The following is a 15,715-nucleotide window of genomic DNA, read 5'->3' on the forward strand; positions in this document are numbered from 1 at the left end:
CAAGTCCACTGTGGACAGTGTCGCTATGTCATGCTGCTCCACACCACTGCCACCCCGCCTTTCATTGTCCGCTGCCTGTGGGCTGACTGCTCATCTTGCCACCACACCCGCCACTTTGTATTGCTACATCATGAGGCTCCACCTGCTTTGCCACGCTGTGCTACTGGCTTCTGCTATCTGTGCCTCGCCACTTCATCGTCTACTGTCTGCTTCCATGTACTGCTGTGTGGACTAATTTGCTGTTATATTCCTTTTTTTGCTTATAAATATATCTTTATATATAGAGAGAGACACATACATATGTATATATCTATGAGCATATATGTATATGTGTATATATATATATATATAAAATCATAAGTGTCCTGGTTTTGCTTCTCTAGAGAACCTTGCCTAACTCATACCAACAACCCTACTCCCCCCAACCCCAACACAAAGGGCAAGGACTCCAATACAACCGGACTAGAGGCTACAATAGCACGTAGGATCCGCTTGCCTAAAGAGATAATAGTAAAAATTAACAAAAAATCAGGACCCAGAAAATAGGCATATAATAAATATAACACCTTTCTCTGAAACAACATTAGCATCTTAAACCAAAGACAACAGCAGGCTATCTAAAGAAGCAGGACAAGATGGGCCCAGCGACTGAGCAAAAAAAGGAGTGTGGGCAGGAAGCCCGTTGAAAAAGAAACAGTAATGCAACTACCTGTTAAAAAAAACCCACTGCCATCGAGTTGATTCTAACTCACAGAAACCCAATAGGTCAGAGTAGAACTGTTGCTTAGGGTTTCTGAGACTGTAAATTTTTGTGGAAGGAGACAACTTCATTTATCTCCTGTAGAGTAGCTGATGGGATTGAACTACTGATCTTGTGGATAGCAGGCCAATGCTTAATACACAGCAACAATTTCCTAGACACATGCAGACCACTCTAACCTGACAACAGAACATCACTGATATTAGAGTATACATTCTTTTCCAATGCGCAGGGAACATTCTCCAAGACAGACCACACGTTAGCAAGAATCAATACATTTGAAAACATCAAAATAATTCGCATCACCTTTTTTTTTGTAAAAGAAGTGAAATCAATCAACGTCTTAGGGAATACAGCTGGCCTCCATGATAACAAACATGGGGAGATCTCAGCAACCGGAGAAGTTCCACTGGGACAGATATCCTGGACTCCCTGGAAGCAAAAAAACAAACAAACAATGTAAAACCTAAGTACACCAAAGTTTCTTAAAATGGGAGATCAGCAATGCCTGCTGATGACTCTCCTTCACCCCAGAAAAGCAGCATGAGCTGCTTCTGTGCCCCATCCCTTGGCCATCTCCCCAGCACAGGTGATCTCCAAACCAGCCAAACTAACCTCTTACCTCTACGCCCTCTGGGGTCCCTGCAAGGATAGGATAGTAGACTGTGTGAACAGCTTGAATGTAGATCTTCTGGGTACCCAAACAACGGTTCTCACCATTTTTATCTTCCTTCCTTCACCCCGTTCTTCTCCAGCACCTAGCCCCACACCCACAACACACATCCCCCATGCAGCAGACAAAATATCACTACCAATATCACTACACAAAATATCACTCCCAAAAGAACAAAAATCTCCACCTACAAGGCAGGTTATTTTTATTTTATTTTCTTTGGTTTTTGTATTTTCAATCCATTATGATACGTTTCCCCCCTGGTTCTTAAAAAATTCCTCTTCCCATGTGGCCCCCACCTTTCCTGAGAATACACACACCTGCCAGGCAAAAACAGGCAGGCCTGCATAGTTAGTAGACCTACATAAATAAGGTCTTCTTCCCCCCTACGAGTGCACAGGCCCACCCACATTCACGCTGCCATAGTGGCAAAGCCCCAGCACCCACACCCAAGCCACCCCCTATCTTTCTTCATCTCTGGGCAGCCATACTTTTTTGTTCTTCTTTTTCTTTCTTTTGTCTTCTTCCCTTTCATGGTTTTCATCTTTTGTTCTTTACTTCCACACACACACACACACACACACACACACACACACACACACACATCTGCTTCTCTTCATTAGCATATTTACCTATACTTTTCTCTTGCCCCACCATCTTTCTGTTCTCTCCTTTACCTCATAAAACATAGCTCCATGAAACTTATTAATTCTGATCAACCCTTTAATAATACATGTTACCATTATTTTTACAACTCTGTGGACGTATTCAGATGACTCCTTGTACCTGTTATCATCACTGTTTTTACTTTATTCTCTCCACTCCCCACCCCTTCACTTTCTCCACTTACCCACTCTTCTCCATTTCACCACCATATGTTTTCCAGCCATCAGGGCCTCTCCCACATCAGTACAAAGAGCAAACTACCCCTTAGGACCAAACAGATTATACACTGTAACAGCGGTAGCACAATGTCATGAATACAGCAGTCAATCATAACACACCAAGAAATTCAAGCACCCAAACCCAATGAAATACTCTGAAAAAGAGAAGTTACATACACCGGAAACAGAATTCTGAATTATGGTGCTTAGGTCCTTTCAAGAGTTGGGGCTAACACTCATGAGAACAATGGGGGAAAATACTAAAATCCTTTCAATAAAAAAGGATCCCTTAGATAAACAATGGAACAACAGAATTAGGCAACAAAGTAAAAGACCTGGAGTACAGAGTGGAATAAAAGGATAACCAAACCAGTAAATTCAAAGACAGAGACACTATAACAGACAAGAGAAACAATCAAACAACAAAAAAATTAAGGAATCTGAAGAAAGCCTGAAAATGGTGTGGGGCACTATCAAGAGAAACAGTCTATGTCTCCTTGATATCCTAGAGTAAGAAAAAAATCTACAGAGAAATAGTACAAGACATTAAAGACAATGTCTCGAACATCACAAAGAAGTAGACAATAACTATGCAAGAACACAAACAGACCCAAAAGAGAAACATTGTGACGTATCATAGTCAAACTCCTTGATTTCAAGGAAAAGAACCAAGAGGGCAGTTAGAAAAAAGAAGGAAAGTCATGTAAATTTTTTAAAAAGGGGGAGGGGGTTGGAGAGTGGTGGTGGTGGTGGTGGTGGTGGTGGTGGATAAGCTCAGATGTCTCAACAGAAACTATGCAGGCAAGAAGACAATGGAGTGACACCTAAAATTCTGAAAGGAAAAAAAAAATTGCCACCCAAGAATCCTTTATAGTCACATATAATGGGGAAATTTCCAGACAAAAAAAAATTCATAAAAGCAAAACCAACACCTCAAAAAATATCAACCAGATCACTAAGGCAAAGAATTAGTAGTCTGCCAACAGACAAACCTGAAAGCATCACACAGCACACCATCACCAAGAAATCAATACAATGAGAGCAGCACTTAAAACAATACAGAAATAGAGGAGGACCAAAGACACCAATAAACACACACACACACACACACCCCAAGTTACCCAAAATTGATGGCAAGGAGGCCTGTTAGGGCTTGCTCAAGGGTAATATAACCAAGAAGAATTACTGAAACCCAAATGAAGGCTGAACATGATAGAGGAACAAGAGAAAAGTAAAAGGAAACTGAGGAAAGAACTAGGAGGCAAAGGGCATTTATACAGGTCTAAATACAGGAACATGCATATGTAAATATATTTATGAGGATGGGGAAATAGATCTATGTCCATATATTTATAGGTTTAGTATTAAGGTATCACATGGACAGTGGGCCTCTACTCACTCTCTCAATACAAGAACACTTACTTTGTGCTATTAATCTGGCATTCCGTGATGTTCACCTTCCTGACAAGATCCCTGAAGACAAAATGGGTACATAAGCATATGTGCTGAAGAAAGCTGATGGTGCCCGGCTACCAAAAGATATAGCGTCTGGGGTCTTAAAGGCTTGAAGGTAAACAAACACTCATCTAGCTGATAAGCAACAAAGTCCACATGGAAGAAGCACACCAGCCTGTGTGATCACAAGGTGTTGATAGGATCAGGTACCAGGCATCAAAGAACAAAAAAAAAAAATCATATCATTGTGAATGAGGGGGAGTGCGGAGTGGAGACCCAAAGCCCATCTGCAGGCAACTGGCCATGCCCTTGCAGAAGTGTCACAGGGAGGAGACAAGCAGGTCAGGGTGCATTATAACACAGATGAAACACACAACTTTCCTCTAGTTCTTTAATGCTTCCTCTCCCACCAACCCACCCTCCGGCACTACCATGACCACAATTCTACCTTACAAATCTGGCTAGACCAGAGGATATACACTGATACAGATAAGTGGAAACACAGGGAATCCAAGACAGATAAACACCTTAGGACCAATAATGAGAGTAGAGATACCAGGAGGGTAAGGGGAAGGTGGGGGAGAAAGGGAGAAGGGATCACAATGATCTACATATAACCCCCTCCCTGGGGGATGGACAACAGAAAAGTGGGTAAAGGGAGACATCGGTCAGGATAAGACATAAAAAAATAATAATACTGTATAAATGATCAAGGGTTCATGAGAAATGGAGGGTGGGGGAGGGGGGAATAAGAAACTGATATTAAGGGTTCAAAGAAAATATTTTGAAAATGATGATGGCAACGAATATACAAATGTGTTTAACACAGTGGATGGATGGATGGATTGGTATAGTAATAACAATAATAACACGGAAGGTCATTTGACTACAAGCACCAATTAAAGACAGAGAGCAGCCAACAGGAACAGGAAACAAGACCCATCTATATGCTGCCTAAAAGAGACACACTTTAAATTCAGACAAAAATAGACCAAAATAAATCAAAGGATAGTGAAAAAGTTGCCAAGTCAATGGCAACAATAACAAGGCAGGAGATGCCATTTTAACCTCAGATAAAATAGATTTCAAGGAAAATAACATAATGAGAGATGAGAATAGACCCTACACAATAATGAAAGGAACAATACCCTAGGAACACATTACTACAGTAAATATATACACACCCAATGAAAGACTCTTGAACTACATCAAGCAAATCCTCGAAGTTGAAGAGAGAAATAAACAGTTCAACAATAACCGTCCTAGACTTCCACAGACCACTCTCAAGAAAAGACAGATCATCAGGAAAGAAGCTCAAGAAAGAATCAGAAAAGCTAAAAAACAAACAAACAACAAACAAACAAAACAATCAACCAGCTTGATCTCAGAGCTGATTAACCAAGATAAACACAGAGCACTCCACTGGACAACACAGTGTACATTTTTGTCCAGCACACAAAGGGTACCTTAACAAACTCAAAAACACTGAGATTTTACCATTCATTTCTCAGTGCTATAGAAATCAATAACTGAAAGGATAGGAACTTGAAGACACACACACGGAGACGGAACAAAAATGACTGGCTAAAAATGACTGGTTAATGGGTCAAATATGACTGGCCTAATAGGTTAAATATGACTGCTTAAAAATGACTGGCTAATAGGTCAAGTATGAGATGAAATTAAGAAATTTCTTTAAACAAATTAGAAGCATAACACAATACTCCAAAACAGCAAAAGCAGTTATCAGAGAGTAATTTATAGCAATGAAAGCACACAAGAAAAAAAGGGGGAAAAATCCAAAATGAATACATTAATATCTCCAACAACTAAAACAAGGACAGCAACATAAACCCTTCAACAATAGAAGAAAAGAAATCATAAAGATCAGAACAGAAATAAATGAACTGGAAAGCAATGGAAAAAAAATCAGTAAGACAAGAATCCTTAAAAAAAGAATCCTTTATTTGAAAAGTTTAACAAAATTAACTGACCAGAGACAAACATAACAAAGGCAAAGAGGAGATGCAAATATCTAGAATTAGAGATGAAAGGGACAACACTAAAACAGATACAAACGAAGTAAAAAGACTAATAGCACCCTATGGCATAGCAGTAATACGGTTGGTTGTGATCAGCAGATTCGGCTGTTCAAAACCAGCAGCTGCTCCTCAAGAGAAAGATGAGGCTTCTACTCTCATGAACAGTTACAGTTTGGGGAACTCAAAGGGGCAGTTCTACCCTGCTCTATAGACCACAGTGAATTGACAGTGAGATTTTATTTATTATTATAAAAGACTGTACTCCAATCAGTTTCATACTCTTGAAGAAGTGGACAAATACCTAGAAATATGCCATATACCCAAATTAACACAAATGAATATAGGAAACCTCAACAGACCCATAAAAGAAGAAGAGAGTGAAGGCCGTCAAGAAAATCCCAATCAAGAAGAGCCCAGACCAGATGGCATCACAGGGAAATTCTACCAAAAATTCTACCAAAAAAAATCCTGTCACCAGTTCTACACAGACTATTCCAGAATATAGAAAAGAGAGCAACTCCCAAACCCATTCTAAAGTGAGCATAATCTGACACAAAAACAAGCAAAGACACCACAAGAGGAAACTACAGACAAATAGCCATCATGCACATAGATGTATAGATTCTCAACAAAATTCTGGCAAATCGAATCAATCCAAAAGCATAAAAAAAAGAAAGAAATTCCTTATGACCAAGTGAAATTTATACCTGGGACACAAAGATGATTCAACATTAGATAAACAATCAATGTAATTAATTACATAAGCAAGACAAAGAATAAGAACCACATGATTACATCAACAGATGTAGAAAAGGCATCTAACAATACCCAACAGCCAATTCTGTTAAAACCCTCAATAAAATACGAAAAAAGAGAGAAATCTTTCACGATAATAAGGGCCATATATGAAAATCCAATAGCCAACATCATGGTTAAATGGGTTGAAACTAAAACCATTTTCCCAGAGAGGGAAAACTAGACCATGATGTCATTTTATCACTATTCTTATTCAACACTGTGCTGGAATCTTAGCCAGAATAATTAGACAAGAGAAAGGAATAAAGGGGCTACAACTGGGCAAAGAAGAAGTAATTCTGTCTATTTGCAGACAATATGATTTTACATAGAAAGAACTCACAGATTCCACACAAAATGATGAGGGCAAAGAAAGTACAGATGTGCTTTATACAATTGATGTATGTATATGTATGGATTGTGATAAAAGTTGTATGAGCCCCTAATAAAATGTTTTAAAAAAAAAGACTGTTGGTGATGATTGATTTGGCCATGTAGCAGGATACAAGATTTACAAGCAGAAATTAGTTGGATTCCTATATACCAGTGAAGAGAGCTGCAAAAAGATATCAAGAAAATAAGACTATGTAACAGCCACACAAAAAAAAGTTACTTAGGAAGAAACCTTACCAAAGTAACAATAGACACGGACAAAGAAAACTACAGAACACTAGAAAACCAAAGAGACTTAAACAAGTGAAAGAATATTCTGTGATATTGTGAAAGTCAATACTACCTAAAGCAATCTGCCAAAAAAAAAAAAACACACACACACAATTCTGATCGAAATTCCAACTTCGGTCTTTAAGAAATGGAAAAGATAACTACTAGCTTCATAAAGTAATTGTATATCAAGGAAACAGTCCAACCCAGTCCACTCAAGTCCATAAGTCCAATACTAGTCCATAAGTCTCTCATCAGACTCACGCAGCCACGTGCAATGATGCAGAATGCAGGAAGATCACAGGCCAGTGAGTACAAAGTCATATGGATCCAAGGGAGGTGACTGACCGCCATCAGGGTATTGTCTATGTCTACATAGAAAAAGGCTAGAGTTGTAGACCTCATTCTGGTGCACCAAGCCTTGAGGGCAATGTTCCAGTTTGGAGCAGCTTGTCCATAGAGAGGACTGTAGGGCTGGCCTCAGCTCCAAACATGATGTCCCCTCCCTAGATGACAGCACTACAGAGGACAGCACTGAAGATGTAGTTCAGAGAGTGCGGCCAGGCTGACTTGCCTACATGGAGGCAAGCCAAGAGGGGAGTGCAACAGGCCAGCAATGGGAGCAAAGCTACAACGTCCCTAAGGAATCCCAATTGTAGACTTCAGGGGGGAGGGGGAGGGACAGTGCTTGGCACCTCATCTGAACTGGTTGGGGGATATTCACATATCCCCCATATGTTACTCTGGGTAAACTAGGGAAACAAATCCACAGAAACTCATATGTATAAGAGTTTTATATAAAGGGTAAGTGTACATTAAGAAAGCATCCCAAACAAGTGTTTTCCAAGCCCCTAAGTCCAAAACCAATCTACAAAGTCCTCCTCAACCTCACAAAACACACGCAATGACACCGACTACAGGAGGAAACCGAGTCAATGAACGTGTAAGCATCTCAGTGCTGGCCAGGGTCTCCACACTGGGGTTCCAGCACTCAGGGCTGCATCGGGGTAGGTCCATGTGGCTTCTCCTTGGGGATGTCTTGCAGGAAGTGAACTTTGCCAGCGGAAGCAGGGAACTTCTAAGGCAGCTGCACCCTGGTCTGACTATCAGAGAGCAAGAGACCCGAGAACTAGGAAGGCTAGACTCCCGTGTCATTTACCTCTTTGCCCTTCAATTTATCGGCCAGGTTGGCACAACAAACCTTAACTATCTCAGGGGCCACACTGAACATCTAAAAGTACAACGGGGTGGGTGGTGGGGCACTAGACCACTACATCCTTGACTGCAGGAAGAGCAATGGGGTTCTGTAGTAGACCCGCCCGTCGGACTGGCCAAACGCTGAGGACTAAAAGGGTATAAATGCTGGTAGATAAGTGGGTCCTGGGATATGGAACCCTGAAAGAAAATGGAATTAGACTGACAGATTATAACAGGGTCTGCTCGCTATTTAACAGAGATACTCATCTACTCTGGGTCAGGACAACAGACTTGGAACTCTTTTTTTCCTTTTTCTTTTGGTATCCATCTATATAAAAGAGGCAGGATAAGCAATCCCAATGAGACAGCAACAGGACCCACAGTTCAGGAGGGGCATGGGAGAGGAGGCAGCATGGGGAGGGGAGCAGTGAGCCAATAACGACAGGAACAAGGGAATATTAAAGGATCTAAAATTGATGGTGAAAAGGGTATAGCTTTCTTGGTCACGTTTGATCAATTGAAATGTATCTGAGAGGAAATTCTGAGAAGTGAACAATGGGTAAACATGGTAGCAGATGGACAGTGGGCCTCCCCTCAAGTATTCCCTCAATGCAAGAACACTTTGTTCTATTAAATTGACATTCCATGATGCTCACCTTCCCGACACAATCGCTGAAGACAAATGGGTGCATAAGCAAATATGGTGAAGAAAGCTTATAGTGGCCGGCTATCAAAAGATATCGCGTCTGGGGTCTTGAAGGTAAACAAGCAGCCATCTAGCTCAGAAGCAACAAAGTCCACATGGAAGAAGCACACCAGCCTGTGTAATCACGAGTTGTTGAAGGGATCAGGAATCAGGCATCAAAGAACAAAATATATAATTGTGAATGATGGGGAGTGTGGAGAGGGGACCCAAAGCCCATCTGTATGCAACTGAGCATCCCCTTACAGAAAGGTTATAAGGGAGGAGACGAGCTAGTCAGGGCGCAGTGTAGCAACAATAAAAAAAATACAACTTTCCTCTAGTTCTTAAATGTTCCTTTCCCCCCACCGCCCACTATCATGATCCGAATTCTACCTTACAAATCTGGCTAGACCAGAAGATGTACACTGGTACAGATAGGAACTGGAAACACAGGGAAGCTAGGACAGATTATCCCTTCACGACCAGTGGCGAGAGTGGCGATACTGGGAGGGTAGAGGGAAGGTGCAGTGGAAAGGGGGAACCGATTACAAGGATCTGTATATAACCCCCTCCCTGGGGGAAGGACAACAGAAAAGTGGGTGAAGGGAGACATTGTACAGTGTAAGACAATGCAAAGTAATACAAATTTGTAAATTATCAAGGACTCATGAGGGAGAGGTAGCAAGGAGGGAGAGGGGAAATGAGGAGCTGATACTAAGGGCTCAAGCAGAAAGCAAAAGTTTTGAGAATGATGATGGCAACAAATATACAAATGTGCTTGACACAATGGGTGTATGTATGGATTGTGATAGAAGTTGTATGAGAGCCCAATGAAATAACTTAAAAAAAAAAACAAACTATACTGGCTCCTGATCCAAAACAGTTCTCCTTACATAATCTTCTAATTTGCTATTTAATCTTATGTTGTTTTATAGTTTCCAATGATTTATTTTGTTTTTACTGTCTTCCCCATCAATGAATCAATTTTTTTGTTATAGCATAACATATTTCAAGTGGACAAAATTAGTACCATTTATCATATCTTTTGAGGTCAAGCATGGGAATAATTATCAGGATGGTACAGGGCCAATCAGTGTTTCTGTCTTTAAAATAATTTGCCTTTGAATGGGAGCTTCCTTTCCAGTAATTTGAGGTTTATAAGACCTATTTAAAATCTTAATACTGTGGGAAATGAATACTGCTTAAATTGAATGGGCGTGGGACAGTGGAGCAAGCAGATGGTTTTTCTTTGTGATTGATTGTTGCAACACTGTCCTTTGGGGGAGTTTCATATTTACTGTTGACATTACCACGCACCTGAGCTCTCTCAGGACAACTTGAGTGCTGTATGAATGCGGTAGGACAATTTGGCTGGTGGGTTCAGGACTCCATTAGAACTATTAACTCTGTTAATAAGAGGGAACCGATGACAAGGGTCTACATGTGACCTCCTCCCTGGGGGGACGGACAACAGAAAAGGGGATGAAGGGAGACGTTGGACAGGGCAAGATATGACAAAATAATTTATAAATTATCAAGGGCTCATGAGGAAAGGGGGGCAGGGAGGGAGGGGAAAAAAGAGGACCTGATGCAAAGGGCTTATGTGGAGAGCAAATGCTTTGAAAATGATGAGGGCAAAGAATGTACAGATGTGCTTTATATAATTGATGTATATATGGATTGTGATAAGAGTTGTATGAATCCCTAATAAAATGTTTTTAAAAAAGGAAGAAATAACAAATTGAAAAAAAGATTAAAAAAAAGAACTATTAACTCTATATTAAATTTTCTTACAAATTTTACAAAGTGGGGGATTCTGGGCATTTACGTCCACATTCTATTTTAAGGCTGTATAACTTGTTTTTGCAAATTGTCCAAGCCCATGCTAGCTGTAATTTTACATCGCTTAAATAATTTCTTAATCAATGATTATCTTAGGAAGAGCTTGTAATTTAATAAGGGTTACAGAGAGACACATGAAGGGTAGGCAGGCAGAGGACAATATTATAAAAAAACAATTAAACCCTTGTCTCTTGATACATGTTGGGCCTTATCTGGTTTTCAACATTTTCTGTGTGTGTGTGTGTGTGTGTGTGTGTGTGTGTTCCCTTTTCATATTAGGGTTTATCTCTGATATATTTTGTCATAAGGGGTAGCCCTCTTGAATTTTTGCTAAACTTCAATAGCAATTGTACAATACAGCTTAAACTATGGAATGGAGTATCTGTAATATCTCCCAATAAAATAGTTTTGGAAAAACTACAATAACAAAAAAAAACCATTGATTGAATACTAAGGTACTCAGTAGTTCAAAGTTCAGTCTGAATATTGCTTACTTCCAGTCTAAATCAGGGAAGAAGTACTGGTGATGTAAACACCATTAATATCAGTTTAGATTTTTTTTTTACCTTAGTTCTTTCTGCTTAAGAGATGCCAAGTGTGCTCTTGCTTTTTTCCTAACTCTAAATCTAAAGGATGCCAGTTGGTCATATTGTGGCAGCTTGTGTGTGTCTGTGAAGCTGGAAGGTGTGTCACTGATATTCTACCATCAGCAGGATCACTCACAGTGCACAGGCTTCAGCATCTAGACTAAGAACAGGCTACAGAAAAAGGAACAGACTGCCCACTTCTGAGGGATTAGTCACTGAAAACCTTACGGCTAGCAGCAGACCACTGTCGGAGGCAGTGCCTGATGATGAACCCCCTCAGGTTGGAAGACACTCAATATATGATGGAGGGAGAGCTGCCTTCTCAAAGCAGAGTCGACTGTAGTGACCTGGATGGAGTAAAGTCATGGCAGGAAAGCTTTCCGGAACTTCTTTTGCTAAGGTGACATGACTCAAAATGAGAAGAAACAGCTGAAAATGTGTATCACTAACTGGAACTTGGAATTTATGAACTATGAATCTAGGAAAATGGAAAGTTGTCAAAATCAAAATGGAAAGCATACAGGCAGATATTCTAGGTGATTAGTGAGCCAAATGGACTGGTCCTGGCTAATAGGCTGGGAATGACAGAGTCAAAAGGAACTGTATTACATTCATCAGCAAAAGACCATCTCAAGAGCTATCCTGTAGTATACTGCTGTCTGTGATAGGATTAGATCTATCTGCATAGAAGAAAGCCCAGTCAATACAAATAGCATTCAAATTTAGGCACCAACTTCAAAAGCTAGAGAAGAAATTGAAGAATTTTCCCAATGACCTCAGTAGGAAATTGATCAAACATGCCATCAAGATGCATTGATAATTACTAGCGGTTGGAATGCAAATATTGGAAACAAAGAGGAAGGAAAAGTATTTGGAAAATATAGCCTTGGTGCTAAAATTAAAGCTGGAGATTGTGTGACAGAATTTTGCGAGACTAACGACTTCATAATAAATACTTTTTTTTAACAGCATAAAAGGCAAATACGAATGTGGTCTTCACGTGGAAATAATTAAAATGTATTACTCCTGTGGGAAGAGATGATGGGGAAAGCTCAGTATCAGCAGTTAAAACCAGCCCAGGGGCCGACTGGGAACAGACTATCAATTGCTCATACATAAGCTCAGGTTGACGCTAAAGAAAATCACAGCAAGTTCACTAGAGTCAAAACACGAGCTTGGGCATATACTACCTGAAGTTCAAGAACAGATTTGACACGGTGAACACATCGAAGACCTATGACTGCGATGATATCAAAGATCTCACATGAAGAAATAGTCATTAAAAAGACATCAGGAAAGAAATAAAAGGCCACAGTGGATGCCTGAAGACACTTGGAAACTGGCTCAAATTGTAGCGAAACTAAGGCAAAAGGGGGAAAATGATGAAATCAAAGAGCTGAGGAGAAAATTTCAAAGGGCAACTCTTGAAGAGAAAGTAAAATATTCTAATGAAATGCGCAAAGACGTAGTTAGAAAACCAGAATGGAAGAACACACTCAGCATATCTCAAACGGAAAGAACTAAAGAAAAAAAATCTAAACCTCAAGTTGCAATATTGACAGATTCTATACCAAGAAATTTGGAAGGCAACTACTTGACCACTGGACTGGAAGGAATCCTTATTTGTACCCATGTTGAATAAAGGTTACCCAACAGAATGCCCAAATTATAGAACAATATTATTAATCTCACATGTAAGTAAATTTTGGTTCAAGATCACCCAACAAAGACAGGGTACTACCAGAAATTCAGGGCAGATTTAGAACAGGATGTGAGATAAGGGTTATCACTGCTGATGTCAGACGGATCTTGGCTGAAAGCTGAGAAAGATATTTACTCATGTTTTATTGAGTAGGCTAAGTCATTTGATTTCATGGACCATAGTAAATGATCCATAGCGTTGAGAAGAATAGGAATCCCAGAACACTTCATTGTGCTCATACAGAACCTGCATACAGCTCAAGAGGAAGTTCTGAGAACAGAACGAGGTAATACTACATGGTTTCAAGTCAAGAAAGGTGGACATCAGGATTGTGTCTTCTCATCGTACTTATCCAATCTGTTTGCTGATTAACTCAACAGAAGAATGCGACACCATGATCGGAGGAAGGCTTACTAACTTAACAACAGCTGCAGTATGCTTGCTAGGTGAGGCGGACTTAAAGCACTTGCTGGTGAAGATCAAGGATCCAACTTTCAGTCGGGATTCCAACTCAATGTAAAGAAAATCGAAATCCTCACAACTGGACCAGGGCGTAACATGATGGCAAACATGGATGTTGTCAAGGATTTCACCTTGCTTGGCTCCACAATCAATCCTGATAGAAAGCCCAGTGAAGTGATCAAACAATGCACTGCACCGGGGAAATCTACTGCCAAGGACTTCTTTAAGGTGTTGAAAATCGAGAATGTTCTTTTGAGGACGAAGATGTTCTTGAACCAAGTCATGGTACTTTCAATCACCTCCTATTCATGTGAAAATGGGACACTGAATAAGAAGATCCAAGAACAGATGCATTTGAATTATGGTCCTAGAGAAGCATGTTGAAAGTATCATGAATGGCCAAAAAACACATTTGTCTCGGAAGAAATATAGTCATGCAACTCAGTAGCAGGGATAGTGAGATCAGGTCTCATGTTTTGGGACAAGTTGTCAGGAGAGACCAGTCCCTAAAGAAAGACACCATGCCTGGTAAAGTCGTGATATAGTGAAAAAGAGGTAACCCTTCAAGGAGAAGGACGGATCCAGTGGCTGCCACAAGGGTCTTAAACAAAGGAACAACGGGGAGGATGGGGTAGGATCATTCTGTGGTACATTGGGATGCTATAAGTCGGAACCGAATGAATTGCACTGAACTAAACCCACCACCACCAATGCCTTCTCTGGGGTTCCGATGTTAATCGCCCCATGCTTTACCAATATCTACCGCGCTTTGAGAAGGTTAGAGTCAGAGAAAATGAACAGACCTCGGAGCCTTGGAGTTTTGTCAAACATTTAGGAGAGATGGGCGCAGCTTGGGCTGCTCTAGACTTGGACAAGATCTTGAAGCACTTCCCAAAAGCAAATGGACCAATGACCTAATAGTCCTTGTAAGGGGTTAGGCATTCGTGCGGTGGCTGTTGACCACTCTGCTCTATCATCCGCAGGCTAGCATCCAAGATGATGCGCGACGCTTACGTGTTTGCAACCTGCTGAAGTTTCCCTGTACAACGGGCTCTTTCCAAGGGCGGAAAAGAAGTTCCAGCAAGGGATAGCTAGGGAATTGTATGGTAGTAGCACGCACTGCTCTTTCTTCATGACACTCAAATAAACACCCAGCAATGCTTCCGAAACCGCACAGCACACTTTCATTAAGACAATTGCGGCTCATAAGCGACCTACAGAGCCCCTATATAGGGTCTTTAACGAGCAGACAGCCTGGCTCTCCGCAAGAGTGACATCTCAGCGCCCCTAGGCGACTTCAAAACAGCACTAGTAACCATAAACGGTCCATGCCTCAATCTCATCGAAATTGCCAGCCCAGATTAAGTGCCAGCCCAGGTTCAAGGTGGGGCCTTGAACCCACCCCACCGCCTCCTCTGAGCATGAGATTCCCAGCCCCGGCCTGTCCCGGCCCTACGAGGGCACCCCACGTCCGCGCTCGAGCGCCCTGGGCAGGATTCGCTTTCGTTTTCGCCGCCACTTGGCGAAGCCATAGTAGGAAGTTCGGGGTGACCGCCCAGGAGGCCTAGTCACAGGCTGCACGGGAATTTGGCCCAAACCCCCCTGAAGAGCACAAGGGTCTGCGGACTCGCAGGACACAGCCCGAGGACACAACCTGCTTGGCGCTGCCCTGGCCAGCCCCGCGCGCTCACCTGGCTCCTTGCCGCAGCCTGGCCACCACCGCGGGTCCCCAGACGCCCTGGGTGCCCGCCGGCGCCCCCGCTTGCGCCGGGTGCGGGGTATCAAGAGGTTCCGTGGCCGGCGAGGGGCACCCGCCGCGTCCCGGGGTACTCAGGAGCTAAGCTTGGTCGGCTCTTCCACCAGAAGGTTGCTCTATTCCTGTTTCCTTCGCTCGCTCCTCTACTTCCTCCTCTCCTCCTCCTCCCCTAGCGTCCCGCCTCCTGTTCCTCTTCCTGCTGCTACTTCTAG

The 15,715-nt window shown here is 41.7% G+C and overlaps 1 protein-coding gene across 2 annotated transcripts in view; it reads right to left on the reverse strand.

Annotated features, from left to right (window-relative positions):
* RIPK1 (receptor interacting serine/threonine kinase 1) overlaps window positions 1–15,688 on the reverse strand; it is a 76,286-nt gene extending 60,598 nt beyond the window's left edge. For both annotated transcript variants that reach the window (XM_075555268.1, XM_075555266.1), the window contains exons 1-2: window positions 15,439–15,688; window positions 1,067–1,192 (exon numbers count right to left, since the gene is read on the reverse strand). The gene's annotated coding sequence lies outside the window, so the exon portion shown is untranslated. The remainder of the gene's footprint in view (window positions 1–1,066; window positions 1,193–15,438) is intronic.
* Window positions 15,689–15,715: the final 27 nt, after the last annotated feature.

The sequence above is a fragment of the Tenrec ecaudatus genome, chromosome 7, assembly GCF_050624435.1.
Source record: "Tenrec ecaudatus isolate mTenEca1 chromosome 7, mTenEca1.hap1, whole genome shotgun sequence".
Lineage (NCBI taxonomy): Eukaryota > Metazoa > Chordata > Mammalia > Afrosoricida > Tenrecidae > Tenrec > Tenrec ecaudatus.